This window comes from Dreissena polymorpha, chromosome 10, assembly GCF_020536995.1.
Source record: "Dreissena polymorpha isolate Duluth1 chromosome 10, UMN_Dpol_1.0, whole genome shotgun sequence".
NCBI lineage: Eukaryota > Metazoa > Mollusca > Bivalvia > Myida > Dreissenidae > Dreissena > Dreissena polymorpha.
Window position 1 is genome coordinate 44579512 of NC_068364.1, and position 16496 is coordinate 44596007.

Consider the following 16496-nt stretch of genomic DNA (forward strand, 5'->3'; position numbering starts at 1 on the left):
TAAAAACAAAATCTTCATTTATTTGAAGACACAATTCTCTTTACGGGCACTTGCCATGACTTTATTTTTGAATATTTCTGTGTTCATGTGGCAGGGAAAACATTGTTGTATACTACAAATTCCCTGTCGCCAATTGACGAACCTCACTGTCCAAATTACAATCCACACAAGACCACTCCATGGTCAGTTGTCCACTTGACATCAAGCGGTACTGCTCAGATGTAATACCGGTGTCGCATTAACGATGTTGCCACCGACCACAACCGTCACAACTTACGGCGTGCATACGCAGAGTCACATTTTTCATGCATTTTATACAAGGATATTCATTCGCCATGATAGCTAGAACAAACATAAGTGACCATGTCGACCATTTATAGAAGTCAGCATAATATGACATTCATCACTAGATACCAAACTGTGAGCTGTTTTCAGGTGTTGAAATTTGACAGCCTCACTTGAGCCAAGCGTTCTTTATAATAAGTGTGAAACAATATCGCTAATTAAAATATACAATTTGGATGTGATAGCAATGCCGTACATCGATCTATTCACACCTATTAAGTAGTTATGTAAAGGCGTGATCAACTATAAATCATTTCGCCGAACCGGTTTAACACCTACTATTTATAATCAATTCGCCGAACTGGTGTTTCGCCGAAACCTCCATAATTCGTCCAGGCATAAACTGGACAGACATATGTTTACCAGCCGTAAGTGTTATTATAATTTGTTATCGTACCGGTATAATAATAAATTACTTTCGATAAGTTTATTGCTAAACATCCAAACACTTTAATTGCAGATATTTTTTATGACTGCCTTTTAAAATATGAACATAATAAAGTATTTTATTGCAGCGATTTTTTCCCTTCTTTATAATGTACCCGTAAAAGGTACTTTCCCAAATGAAGAAAAACTACAATTGCTGTCTGAAAATTTCCCAAAAGGAAGGCAAATGCCGTCAAGTTCGTTCCATAAAAGAGCATTATCTGCAAGTTAACAAATAAAATTATCACTTTGCTTTTGATACCATTGAGCAATTAAAAAACCCTATCATTCCCAATTGGAAGATTTCATGACGCGAAATTTCCCAATTTCAGGATTTTTCGCACTAATTTCTCCAAATGGGTAAGGTACTTTTCCTAATTGGGGAAGACAAATGGCTGTATTGACTTTTATGTATTAACTATTTAGCCATTGTTGTTTTTCAATTTATGAAAGTTCATTTATATTATCAATGTCTAATTGCATTTGATACAATTGTTTTAATATCAATGAGTGCACAGTTACTAACAATTAGAATGTTTACTTGCAATGCGTTTCACAAAATAAAGTATATTACCCTGTATCAAATTTGATTTTTATACCCCCGGATTGAATGATCGGGGGTATATTGTTTTTACCTGTCTTTCTGTCATTCTGTCCCACAACTTTTGCGATATTGATGATAGCAACTTGATATTTTGGCATGCATGTATATCTCGAGAAGCTGTAGATTGTGAGTAGTGAAAGGTCAATGTCATCCTTTAATGTCAAAGGTCAAATATATGGCTTCAAAGTGGCGCAATAGGGGGCATTGTGTTTCACAACAACAGCAATTGTTTTTATTGTGTTGACACAATATGTTGTTATGTATCCCATATTAAAGGCAATACTTAAATTAAATTTAAATAAATTTTTGATGATATTATTGATTAGGATAAGCATCTTATCAAAGTGGATATAATACTGAAAAAAGGATGAAATATATCCTCAAATTAAACATAAAAAACACAGTATAGAGTGAACATTAACGTGACATTGAAATCAGAGAAAGCCCACTACAAAGTATATATTTTAAGTTCTGTGTTGTCTTTTATTCAGAAATTTCTAGCTCTGTAAAAAAGGAAATGTGGTCAAATGTGGAGACTACATTTAACGCCAATAGTACAGGGCCCCACAGAAAAGGGAGTGACCTCGAGAAAAAATTGGAGAACCTCACATCTACACAAAGAGGCATCTACTAGGATCATCAGCGTATGCTGACATTGACTGGTATGAGACTTTAACTAGGGCTATTTTCTTTTACTAAGTATAAAAGGAACAACTTTATTTATTGTTGTGGAAGTTCATGTATTTGTTAAATAATTTATATAAAACAAAGTTACTAGCATAACATGGAAACTATACAACTTGCAAGGACCATATTAACCCATTTATGCCTAGCGTCTAGAAAAAAGGCATTGGCAAACAGCGTAGACCCAGATGAGACACTGCATGATGTGGCGTCTCATCAGGGTCTGTGCTGTTTGCTTAAATGAATTTATGTAAGAAATACTCTAAATATAGAAATAAATATACTAGACATCCCTAATTTTGGAAATAAATTGATCCAATTTAGAAGGATGGGAGACTCCACTAGGCATAAACGGGTTAATTTGTCAGAATCATTCAGAAATGTTCAAAGTAATATTATTCAACATAAACTTGTGTAATTATTTGAATATTGACTTCTATAAACATAACTTATTAATGCAGTTTGTAAAAACAATATTTTTTGTAAAATGGCAATAAATAATATTATATAGGCATTTCTTTGTGACCATAATTGAAAAAAAGCTTACTAGAACTGTTAAATTTTAATAATAATAACAATGAACTTATTTTGCTGTTTATTTTTGTTATTGTTATGTATGTTTGCCGCTATTATAGTACAATTTTTGTGTGTTCACAGACAATTCAATTTTTTTCTTCCAATACACACAGGGTCGCAGGCTATATTAAAAGTTCTCTCCTGATGGTGCACCTGTCAAAGTATCACTTAGTAGTGTTTATTTTTTGCTTTTTATTATGTTTTGTTAAGTGCATATTATTGTATAATACTCAAAATATTACAGGCAGTCCTCCGTTTAATTCAAAATGCACAATCCTCATGATGAACGTGATCGGAAAAGCGGGAGTGGACATTATGGGTATTGGTATAAAGTATATAAATGATATTTGCTTAATATAAATACAAGTGTTAATAACAAAATTAGTAATGTTGTCTTGTGTTTGAACAATTTATTTGTTTTGTTTTTAAATTCATTTATTTAAAATAAATAAATCATGACAGTGACTTTTTCAACATATATGCATAACCACAAATGATGTAATTACTTAATAAATGGAACAATTAAGACAACCAATACACTTCAATTTATAAATTCTCTTATCTAAACATGTCAACAGGTAAAGTAATGAACGTGCATGTTAAACACAATATTTTGACAATTCATATACAAGTAACAATTGCATAAATAAACAATTACAATGTAACAACAATTTTGAATTATTGAAACAAATGATGTTGATTTAAAAAAACAAACATATTGTCAATATGCTTACAGTGATGATGAGCAGCAAGATGCTGAAAACAACATGACCATGTGTACCTCAAGGTAATCATTCAAATTCACAATTGATGATAGCTTGAACTTATAAGACAATTAATCAAGATATGTGTTTGTCAGAAACACAATGCCCCCATGATTTACCATGCATGTGTATCTAATGGAGCTGCTCATTTTGAGTGGTGACAAGTCAATATTCAAATAATTAAACAAGTTTATGTTGAATATTACTACTTTGAACATTGCTGAGTGATTCTGTCAAATTAATATGGTCCTTGCAAGGATCACCACTCAAAATGAGCAGCTCCATGAGATACACATGCATGGTAAATATCAAGCTGCTATGTCCAATATTGCAAAAGTTATCCAACTTTACCCAAGGTTAAAGTTTTGGGACAGAATGACAGACAGACAGGAAAAAAAACAATATACCCCGATCTATCGATCCGGGGCCATACAAAATGAAATAATGCACACATGATTTTTGTACATGTTTAAAAGTGAAATGACATTTTGAATAGGTCTATAATTAATATTTAATATTATTTAATTTTAGTGCTGCCATGTCAAAATCAGTTTCCTTTAATCAGAAAAGAAGGTGAGGCATTAATTATGAAAACATTATTATTGCAATTAACTTACATGCAATTTCATAAACAGAAATTGTATATATATATACATGTACATGCATATAATTTGCAAAAAAAAACACTCGCTATTAGACGAATGCATTATTTACATTTTAATATAATACAAACATATCTTGAATATCAAAAATTGTAATGGTAAATACATCTGCCTTTAGACATGATGCACTTATTTCAGATATACACCATCGATGGATGAGAATGGCTATAGAAGCGCAACTATTTCTCCTCCAGATAAACCTTCACCTTCATGGTATGTATGTTATGCATTTTAAAATATAATAAATTATTCTACACAAGGATCTAGATAACAGAAACATGTGCATAATATGGATGACTGAACCTAAAGTGTTATCATTTGACTGAACCTGAAGTGTTATCATTATTTACCATTTTTCATTATACAAAAAAGAAGCCATTAAAATATTTACTGTTTTTGAAAATGAAATAAAAATTAAATAATTATACCATGTTTTTAATATCCATTTAGTTGCAGTCATTGCAGTCTACATGAACTTAATGCCTTGAAGAAGAGGAAGCTGGAGCTTCAAATACAATTGTTTGAGGCCCAGTTGGCGCGATTTGATGAGGAATAGATTATTTTGTTATTTGTTATTATTTTGTTATGAAGATATAGTTTAGTTATATTAAAGTTACATGAAATTCATCTTCATTGTGTATTTCTTATGATTTTTGGAAAAATTGTATACAGTAACTTTAGTAAGTTTAAAATGCTCTAAAAGCTTAAATAGTTGCTTCAATTAAAAATGCAAGTCATTTGCATTAACAGGTCTGAAAACATGACTTATTCAATGTGAATATGAGTCGCGTTCTGACAAAACTGGGCATAATGCATGTGGGTCAAGTGTCGTCCCAGATAAGCCTGTGTAGTCCACACAGGCTAATCAGGGACGACACTTATCGCTTTTACATTTTTGGTTTAAATGAAGTCTCTTCTTAGCAAAAATCCAATTTAGGCGTAAAGTGTCGTCCCTGATTAGCTTGTGTGGACTGCACAGGCTAATCTGGGATGACACTTTACGCACATGCATTATGCCTAGTTTTCTCAGATCACGACACCTATGATCTAAAAAAATGTATGTGCTACTACATTCCTTTAACAAAGTCCATCTTCATTTCCATGGTAATTTTCAGGATGATCTGGTAAGGCATCTTTGTCCAAAGGATCCATTGGCAGATTTCGCATGCTGCATATGTTCTCACCCTGTTAATAAAATATTAATTAAGTTACACAAGTTGCATAAAAATGTCATAAAACCCTAAAATATGTATAACATGTAATTATAACATAAATAATACTTGAAACATATGCATTTTTTGTTCATGTTAGTCACATTAATCAGGTGCTGTTTAGAGTGTCGTTCTTTTCAAGGCAAACACAGGGGCAAGATATTAATCATAAATGTTACTTAAAATGAAATTACATTAAAATGTTAAGTTAGCTGTAGAGTCATACAAGCATATTATTTTAAGAAATACTTTTTTGGAAGCTGTGTTGTGTTAATATAAAATTTAATCTTCATGTAGAGAACAAAACTATATCTCTCAGTGACTAACATATTGTGTTAAACAATTTAATTGGTCGTAGTGACTGTTCACTGTCTATCAAAGTAACATGATTACAGGTTCTTATAATGAACTCACTTGCATGACTTTAATGGATGCAATCTCATTTCATTGTGCAGAATCGCCCATCTCCTTTTCAAAATCCCTATGGAACGCTCAACCACAGATCTCGTACGTTTGTGTGCCCTTTAATACAAAAGTAAATGGTTAAATTCTTCTGATGATTAATTTTATCTTTTGTAGTAAAAGCATTATTGCATGGTCATGAAGAAGTGGATAATTTTTCCCTGATAAAAGCAACATTCTTTTATATTTATTGAGTACCCAGAATTGCACAGCATTATTTTATAACTAAATACTTTTTATGAAGTGTAATACATTAAAAACATTTCATGAGAATTACACACAATATGAAATTATAGTATTTACATAAATCAGACATGCACATATACGCACCAATGGTGCTTTACATTTTGCTCAGAAATGAGATGGAGTGTAGGAGCATTTATTTGAGGTCAGAGTAATGAAAATATTTTAGAAGAAAATCATAGAAACTTAACTGTCGCTCATAAAGTTATTCAAACATTGCGGTGAAAAATTCATATTGATTGCTAGGTTTGCATTTATATGAGCTATGGTGTTGTTATGGAATATCTGTTACTATGTAGTAGAATTTACAATGTATTTTTTTAACCTGTTGTAATCAGCTGGTGCTCATCAGCCGGATTCATGAATGGAGTCAGAAGCCATCTCTTGCACGGATAACCTCAATCTCCCAGGAGATATTGGTGTTGGTCATGAACAATGTTCTGCTCCATGATTTGATGTAAGCCGCTTTGCCTGAGTATTCTGGCATCATGGACAGCACCAGGCCATCGTGATACAATGTCTCTAATTAGACAATTGGCATCAAACATGATCTGTAAAAAAAACATTATATGGAGATACAAACATAGTATTAATATTCTTTTCCACTTGTATATTTTTTTTACCACTGTTATATTCGTAGCATAGTACACTATACCCAGGGTCGTCATTATGATTGTAAACAAAGGATTATTTTGGAATAGTAACCGATTGGGCTGGGGGTCAAGGGGCCGCCTAGGCCCCCTTGTAGGTCCAGGGAAATACCCTGTTCGGGGGGTCAGGGGGGCGAAGCCCCCCGACCGAAAACGAATTCTAGACATTTTAGGGACAAAATACTGCTATTCTCAGAGCCTAAAAAAGTTCAAATGAGGTCTAAAAAGAACAGAAAATTTTAAGATTTTCACATTTTTTGTATACTGTACAATGTAAAAACATATTATATTATTAGATCTTTTTATGTTCCAATTCTATCCATTATCCGATAATCCAGTATTATTACGATTTCCTTTTTTTTCAAAACCAAATTACGGCCAATATTGACGATGAATGTCGTCCGCCATTTAACGCAAGTGCATATACAAATTGAATTGTGGGATTGGGGAATTCCAATTGAACATAAGTGAATAAGGTGACGCGATTTGAGAGCATTGAGAACCGTTTATATTTAGTAATTACGACAAATCAACGTCTCAATCTAAACTGTTACATGTACCTCCTTTCAGAAAAGTTTGCGAAAGTATAAGTTAATTTCTGAAAATAAAAACGCGTCTTTCTTTAAATTTTACCGAGTACTTTTCATTCCTGATCGTGATATAACTTGTCAGGTCATTCATGCATGTAGACCTATATGTATGCAAAGTTTGGCAATCTCAAAACACGTTATTTACCTCCTTATTATATTATGTGTTATGACCATTTGTATAACAAAATGCATTATTTAATTTAAGTATTTTCAAATGCGTATAATTAAATTTGTTATCTGAAATCATTTTCAGATTTCATTATTCACGGAAAATTAAGAAAATTCTAGCAACAGAGACACATTTCTCGTGTTTTTCATGTACAGATGAAAATCATGCCAAAATTAGACTTCATGTATAACATCACGTCATTCTTCCTCGTGGAAAGCGTGGACTTAAATATTCAGATGCTGAATAATGACTTCGTAGCACAGAGGTCGCTGATATCTCTTATCTTGGTAGAAAATCGAAGAGCATTTTATAATATGTAGAAAACATTTCTCTAACTAAAAAAACTAGTTAATTACGCCCTACAGTGCTACATTCGTTGAAATACGGTCAGTAATAATCAGTGAAATGTACAGCTATTTGATACAGTTTCACCTGGGGTCGGCGTGTATTCGGCTGCCTGAGCGCTGATTGGTTGACGTGCTTACCAAGAAGAATTTGATTGACAGCTGGAAAAATCAATATTGGCCACTCACTGAGAAATTCATTGAAAACATTAGTTCTTAGGCGGAGTTAACGGACTGACTGAATGACATTCGCATCATCATCGTGTTTCCGGCCGCCATGTTGGCTGTTTGTCAATAAAGAATATATTAAAGCTTCTGAAATTAACCGCCGAAGTTACAGGAAAACAGAGAGGCCCTGCAAGTACAGAGAAATCCTAATCCACTACACTACCGCTATTGATTCCTTGCCCGTCCATGACTAATTTTTTTCTTTTTCGTAAATTCTTTAATAGCACTATTTCGGACGTCATTTGGTTTTCGGAAACTTTTTTCTTGGTTTTATATTACAGTATATAGCAACTACCAAATGACTTAACATAGCATTATTATTTATTTATATAAACGTTTTGGGTTATTTACCGGTGCGGTGCGTGTTATTTATGTTATACTGTCAGGTTATTAACGGCAATTAGATTAAATTTATATATATTGGCTGATTGTCCCAGGATTGCGTTTGTAGTGATATTTCTTTCTTTATACCTTATCGATTTCTTTTTCTCATTCAATTCCTACAATGAATGATATAAATTAATAATAAGTACAGTAACGTAACAAAAACATAGTAATCTAATACTATAAAACAACTCCAAGTTCTTTTGGATTAACTCATTCTTTTTTTTTCATTTATATTTTTGCATATAAACCATTATTGTTTATTTTTTCTTAAAAGTACAAAGTCAGCCGTGGGAAAATCTATTTTAAAACGGATTGACCTACTGGCAATCCTTAATAAGAAATTTCGGCCAATCAGCGCCATCGTTATATAAGCGCATCAACCAATTAAAACGCCGCTTTTTTTACCGCGTTAGGCCTATTCACTGTATAGCACGGCGTCTTTTTAACGCTTCATATAAAGGTTATATATTTTTAAACCAATATATTTTTATTAAGGCACCGCACCAACACTGCAAAGTTTTATATTTATACCAATGGTACAGCCCAGTAAAATCGGGCTGTCCATTTTATGGCCGTTTTCGGCTTTTTATGCAGAGTTCTATGTTAAGCAGTGTGCTCGGGCAATGGTTTTTATCCGAAGTCCCGAGGGTAAATAACCCCATTAGTCAGTCAGTGACTGAATGACCGGGTGTCGCTCTACTTTACTACTTTTATTCCTCGTCAATTATTGTCGGTTTGCGTGATCAAAACTTCCGATCGCAATTTTAAAGATTCGGGAAAAACAACCGATTTTCTGGCGATTTTAACCGATGAATTCGATCGGCAATCGGTTAATAATGACAACCCTGTATACCATATTAGAAAAGCATATGTACAACAAATAAGACGTTATATTAAAATGTCATTCACAACCCATGCATTTCAGTATAAAAAGAAAATATTTGAAAGAAGAATCTTAAATTGGCTCCCAATTAATTATTGGAATTTTTTTGGCATTTTGAATCAAATAAGCATGTTTATTGTGCACATAAGAAAAGGTTATCAAAAATAAATCATAAACTGTATGCATATATTGAAAATGTGTTTATATTAATGATTAAACTTAAAAAAACAAAACATTGAACACTGATTCACAAAGTCGAAGAATTAAATAAAATATATATAGCTTTGTTTTCGCTATTTTGAAAATAACAACATTACCTCCCTGAGTGTTTAAGGAATGATATCCCATCCGGTTGACATACGCCAGTTCATCCACATGTGGGACTTGTATTTGGACATGTGTGCCATCTATTACCCCAATTACATTTGGAAATCTCGCAATATTGTAGAAATCCTCCTTTATTTGGCGGATTTCTCCCGCAGCAGTTGGTAGATTTATGAATTGTCTTACAATCTCAGGCTCTGTCAACACATCAGTAACCAGTGTAATAACCCGTGAAACTGTGGGTTGAGAAACCTCATGGACATCACCATCATAGTTGAATGGTAGATGTCGCAAAATATCGTAATGAACTGAGAATTTTTTCGATACTGTTCAAACTATTGTTTCTGTTGTTTGTTGGTGCAATTACAGGAGTAAGTAGGTCATTCAGTCAGAAATCTCAGAAATAAAATCCCCTGTCTGTCCAAACGGTAGCGTTCAATAAGTTCAGAATTTTGTAGACTGTCTAGTAAATCTACCCTGTGAATAAAACGTCTGGCCATTCTGAAAAAGCAAATCAATGATTTAAGCAAATAAACAGAAAAATAGTTTGCACTAACTTCATAATTCCGTGTTAATAATAATACACACATTCGTAGACATTGTAAAAGGGAAAGATAAACACAATCTGACATGCGATACAGTATAACCACATTGTCAGATTGTCAGATATGTAAACACATCCCATGCACAAGTACATAAACTTTCACAGGGCTTCCGCTGTCGTTCGCCAAATTCGCCGTTGGCGAAATTTTCGCAAATTCGGCGAATAAAATTCTCAGTTGGCGAAAATGCTCGGCGAAACGTTTTTAAAATTCGGCGAATAAAATTCTTGGTTGGCGAAAATGCTCGGCGAAACGTTTTTTGCCTGTCAAGTACCATCCCAGATAGAAAACTCTTTAAACCGTCGACTGTGCGTCAATACATCATCGTGTTATTAACCAAAAAATTTGATACGCAGTCTGCAGCAACACCGGTCAGAACCGGTTAGCGAAACAAAGGAAACTTGCTGGTGCATTGTGTACTGACAGTGACGTCACCATCTATGTATAGAACGCTCGCTGGTGTGAAAACAAAAGGTGTTATCGAACATTATGTCAATACCACGGGCCTGGCAAAAGCATTTAACAAAAAAACAATTTCTTCACAAAAACACATGAAATCTTGTTTCAACAGTAATTTCAGAGCATTTCTGTTTAATAGTTTCATTATTATAATATTTTGGGAAAGGTAAAGTTTGATTAAGAAACCAACAATTTTGGAAATAAAAAGTATACCATTCACTCGTTGTAATATACTTCGGATATGTTAAAAATTCGGACATTTAAAGATACGGACATTTATGTGTTGGTTTGTTGTTGATAGTTTGTAAAACTATGTTTTATCATATTTCAGGCAACTAGAATGGATGGTGGCAATTATCTGGGCCTTTCTGTCAAGAAATATGCGTGAAAAACATATATTTATTTGAGCCTAGAAATCATCCACCACTTACAGAAAATGTTTTAACAACAGAAGCTGTCAAAGCTGATGTATATCATATCCAAATGACCAAATATTACTGTTTAACAATATGAAGTGAGAGGCTTTGAAAATAAAGCATCTTTAGTCTTGATCAACTGTTATGTTTTGCAAAGATTGAAATATGTGCTCAAGAATGAATATCTTTAATATAATGAAAATGTGTTTATTTTGTAAACAATGTGAACTGAACATGTGCTTATGATGTATGTATAAACTGATATTCTGTTATGTAGAATAAAAGTATGATTATTACATTGATGTATGTATATCTAGATGTATGCATATCTATAAATGTTTTTTGTTATAAACTGATATTCTGTTATGTACAATATTTTAAAAGGATGATTATAGTAATAAATATATTTAAGCTTCATATTGTAGTTATTTGTGTTCTTACACCCCTAGACTTTCACGAGGCGGTCCCAAATGCTTGGCTAAAACTTTGGCTACAGTTTCTAAAATTTGGCTACAAAAAAATCTAATTGGCTAAAATGTTGGCTAAAGAAATTTTTGAGCCAGGGGAAGCCCTATGATAAAGCCTGCTTGTGTCCTATTATTTTCATTTCTTGAAATATATGATGCATACTGAGAAACGACATTAAATGATACAAAAATCTATTGTTGTATTCATGAAATTCGCGTTAGATGACAACAATTTTATTTCCGGTAGAGTGTTTAAAAACCGGACTTTGAAAGTCAACGGGAAACATATCGGTCTCTGTTAAGAACGGTGATACATTTCAAAGAAAAAACATACCTTTGGGATGGATTTTTGGTCGAAAAATAACGACAACCACGGAAACTCGTCTGCTATGACGCCATTTTTAAGGTGATTTCGTTGGACTTAAGGGAGGTGCACTCAGGTCGGACCTCAATGACCTCGTGAAGAGGCCGGTACGACCTGCAAATAAACTCAAATTAAAAAAAAAACGTAAGGGAGGTGTATGTGTAGTCCCTTAACTTTGAGGGAAAAAACGGTGAACCTAAGGCGTATTTCTAAGGTGGAGTTTTGTGAATATGACTTAAGGCATTTCCTCAAATTAAAGGGGAAAACATAAAAAACTTAGGCAAAATGATAACCAATCTCCTACGCAGTGGTCTCCCTTATAACGGGCGAATGCCCAAGGGAAGTAACTGCTGTGAGGAGTTTGAATGATAACCTTAGGTTATTTTTCTCCCTTAGGTGGTTGGTGAATTTCTCTGATTTATTACCAATTTATTGACAATTTTGGTACAATTTGCTTAAGATTTTTTTGTTTGGGAAAGCAACTGTTTCGTATTTTGGCTTTACAATTTTGCTTCGATGATCGCTCAATATGCCAAGAGATGACATGGAGGTATCATAAATTGTGTTTAATGACCAGACACTTGTATGTCACATGTGGTTTATGCAGGGGCCCAAGAATAGGTCCCTGGATTTATGACATCATGTGTTCTTTGTAATTGTTTGGACAGTATCCGATCATAACGAGATAATCGCTTTATGATGAACAAAGGTGCAATAAAACACCGGGTTAAAAACGCTGAAACAAAGAGTGTCAAAATTGTTGTGAATAATTTAATAAAACATTTACATTTATCAAGAAAGTTTATTTAATGTGTAACAAGGTAAGTTTTTACAGGCATAAATGTTCGAACAAGTTACTATATGTTGCATACTTAAAGTCGATCTATTTGCTTTTTGATTACATTCTTATTTGTGTTCATTAAATTTGATTTATTCTGAAAGAATTTCAATATCTGAGAATGTAAAATCTTAAAAATGGTCTCGAAGATGTGCCAAAAAGAGATTTTTATGGTAACCACATATACCGAGCTCGTATATTGTGTTCCACTCCCGAGTTCGTTTATAGTAAAGAACTAATAATAACAACAATATAATCGTTCCAAAAATGCATTTCCTTGCACGCTTATGTTTTATTCAGACATAGTTAAGAAAATTATATTTGATATAGTGCATGAGTATCAATAAAACGACGATTATTTCAACCTTCTCTATATGCGCTTATATGAATTTCATCTCTTTTTGCCAACTAGTGGGCGGGGTCTAATATTTTTGAGGTGCGCGTGACGTCACTCGTCAACTGGTCTATACGATACTGACTCGACGCAATATTTCACGCTGCAGAAACAGAACAAAGTTGATGGTAAATTGTTAAAAATCTAATTAAACGTATGGAAGACTTTAAGGTAAATAAACACAGCACAGGGATGAAATAAATGAGTAATGTAGCCAAAACTAGGATTGCAATTTGTTTGAATGTACTGTGCATGCCATGAAATTCAAACGGGTCAAATTTCTCAATTTTTCATAAAAAAATAGGTGGGTGGGGGGGGGAAACTGGGTGTCAGACAATTCACCCTCAAGACTATTCACCCCTGGACAATTCACCCCAGAATTTGATTTCCTTGGACAATTCATCCCCAAAGACAATTTACCTGCAAGACAATTCACACCCATATTTTTAAAGTGTTTATCTAGGTTAACTTTTGCTTGGGGGTTTGAGTACTGGTAATCTATCAGGATAACACTTAAAACTATAACACTTACGTTATGCTGAAACGTGACGTTCTTCTTAGTATTCTTCGCACAGTCAGAAACAACCTTTCTCGGCCGCAGTCCAGCAAGAAGAGAGCGAGAATCTCGTCCCGCGCCTCGATCTTTTGGAACGCATTCCTCGTGCCTCGGCTAACTTCCACCAATCATGCTTGCAGCGGCCAGTTCCCTCTTCGCAAGCGACTGGTGCCCGGCACAACACTCCTCCCACTTTTCTCTTCTTGGGCCACCACCCATCCTAGGAGCCATATGGTCGCACCCAAGGCAGAAGAGACAGACTCAAATGGATCAAAAGACCCCTTCCCGTAGGCACAGGGGTGCCTTAACCTAACGGGGCAATCAAGAACCAGAGACAGACTCAAATGGATCAAAAGACCCCTTCCCGTAGGCACAGGGGTGCCTTAACCTAACGGGGCAATCAAGAACCAGAGACAGACTCAAATGGATCAAAAGACCCCTTCCCGTAGGCACAGGGGTGCCTTAACCTAACGGGGCAATCAAGAACCACTGCATTCTAGCGGTTGGTAACCATTTTTTGAAGCTATCCGAAGTTTCATCACGACAGTTTAACATATCATAAAAATACGGGTCGGCTTTAAGTCCAACAATTACAAGAAAATCTGAGCACTTAAGAAGTGCTGCAACCGTGGTCGTCAAGCACGGTTGCATAAAAAATAAAAAGGAATTCCACCAATTACAAGTATGCATGTAAAATGCTAAATGGCTTTCGTCCACAAATTAGAAATACAAGTGCACTAAACCGTTTTTTCTAAAGGACAACTTTTATAACTTATATATATACATTTTATTTTTATTTATCTTTCTGTAGTAACCGTATGTGTATTCGGATTAAATTATCCATATATTATAATATTTGCATCTAGTGCTTTCAAGTTTCTATATGGTAGAATTGTATATTGAATATTATTCATTATTATTGTTTCTTTTTTTTGTATAAACGAAGTTTCGTCTTAATATGGGGTATATTTCTAGAAATCCATCCCATAATTAGAATTAATACATGGCATACTCAATTGCCGAACTGTTAAGTAAAAACCGAAGAATGGAAAAAAACTCGTCCAGCCAATGGCAGCCATGCTGTTCATATAACAGTGGTCCTCAGACAGTTAGATAAAAATAAGAAATGGAAAAAAGCACTTTCCCATAGATTCATGGAAAATAAAAGAACCCATCCCTGAGTGAGCAAAGCACTCTATATACAACATTATAAAAAACAAAGTACGGATTGCACAACAAATCTGGGACAACGCGTTACTCCCATGTATTAAACCCTCTTTTCACAGAACACTGTTCATATTAAGAATTTCTATTTTAAACAAAAATGGGGTAACACCGGAGGTCAGATAAAGTTTGCATGAAAACATCCTCAGAGTAGTAAAAAGAATCACAAAAATCAAGTGCAACTGCGATTGCAGTTCCGAGATACTTTTCTCCAGGGTATTAGTTAATCTCTGCGGCAATCTCTTACTATATTGCTGTTAGCATTAAGTGACTGCAATTTTCTTACAATCTTAGGTTAGGAAGGAAATCTAACAATTGCATATCCTCTGCCCACAATCTTGGATTAGGAAAGAAGTCCAACAACCACATACCTTTCCGGTTTTTATCCTTAGGTAGTTATATTCATATTATTATTATTTATCTATTTACTCGTACTATTCATTTATTATTATACTATTATTTACACTATTGAATCGTCTGATGCATTTATCTGTTAAACGTTATAGATCTTGAACTCTATTAAGGGAGGTAACTAAACTGACACACTGCGCTCAACAAAACACCAAAGATTAACCAAACACACCGGCTGGGACAGCTTTTAATACCATTACAATAAATGGATAAAGAATGAATCAGAAAACCTCTAGCAAAATCCACATTATCTTAATTGTTTCCGTGTAGTTTGATTGTATGCTGATATCTATTTTATTATTGCGGAGTATTGTTCAATTCAAATATTTTATATAATATCAACCATTAGTTGTGTGGGACATTGATTAATTTGTGGCACTCTAGAAAGGTTGAAGGCCGAGCTATTTCATACCACATATGAGAGAGGAGACATGAGCAAGTGAACCGTCACTAAGGAAACGGAAAACAAAATCCATCAGCTAATATAAAATGTCAAGGCCGTGGAAATTGGCACAGGACATCGACGTTTGAGCAAAGATCATAAACTATTGAAAGTGGAATAAATTGGCCAAAAGGGCAGTAATTTGAGCACCGTAGTCACAGCCACTAGATATTCAGGGACACAGGGCTGTCCAACCGGACATGTGGAAGCCGTTACCGGTACCAAGGTGAATGAACCATGGCCAACTTTCATTTTGGACTTGGTAGTTTTGAAGACGACTTTTATTCCTATGATATGATTGATTCCGATCTGACCCCAAAACGCTCCTACAAACGATGCAATAATTCCTAATAAGGAACAATTTCCCTCCCTTCAGTTAATAATGCATAAAAATCTGAAGCTTTACTCTTTAAATGCAATGAAATTCGTTAATTATGATTAAGAAATTGGCCTTCAGTGCCACACTTGAAACAAGCTTCATTGTACATGTATAATGGACTTAATTATTTATTCTTTTTAAAATGATTTAGTAAACTTAACACATTCCTTAGTGATTCTGTTATAATAAAAATGTTTGATTGATTGAATAATAAGATTTTTAGTGATGCTTTTCATCCGTACGCTGTGGATGGGGGCACAAGCCAATTGAATATGATTAAACATTTTAATATATATACATTTATATATTTATATATTTTTTATCCATACGACCAATAAAGTGTTTATCTAGGTTAGCTTTTGAATTTGGTGAACTGCCATCGCAAAATCCAT

General features: G+C 34.1%; 1 protein-coding gene across 1 annotated transcript in view; it reads right to left on the reverse strand.

Annotated features, from left to right (window-relative positions):
- Positions 1-16012, reverse strand: part of LOC127847844 (uncharacterized) — a 73868-nt gene extending 57856 nt beyond the window's left edge. Inside the window, exons 1-6 of the transcript XR_008034202.1 lie at positions 13625-16012; positions 11831-11974; positions 9546-10053; positions 6303-6528; positions 5687-5794; positions 3021-5246 (exon numbers count right to left, since the gene is read on the reverse strand). The gene's annotated coding sequence lies outside the window, so the exon portion shown is untranslated. Of the gene's footprint in view, positions 5247-5686; positions 5795-6302; positions 6529-9545; positions 10054-11830; positions 11975-13624 lie in introns of the transcript that reaches the window.
- Between the last annotated feature and the right edge of the window lie 484 nt (positions 16013-16496).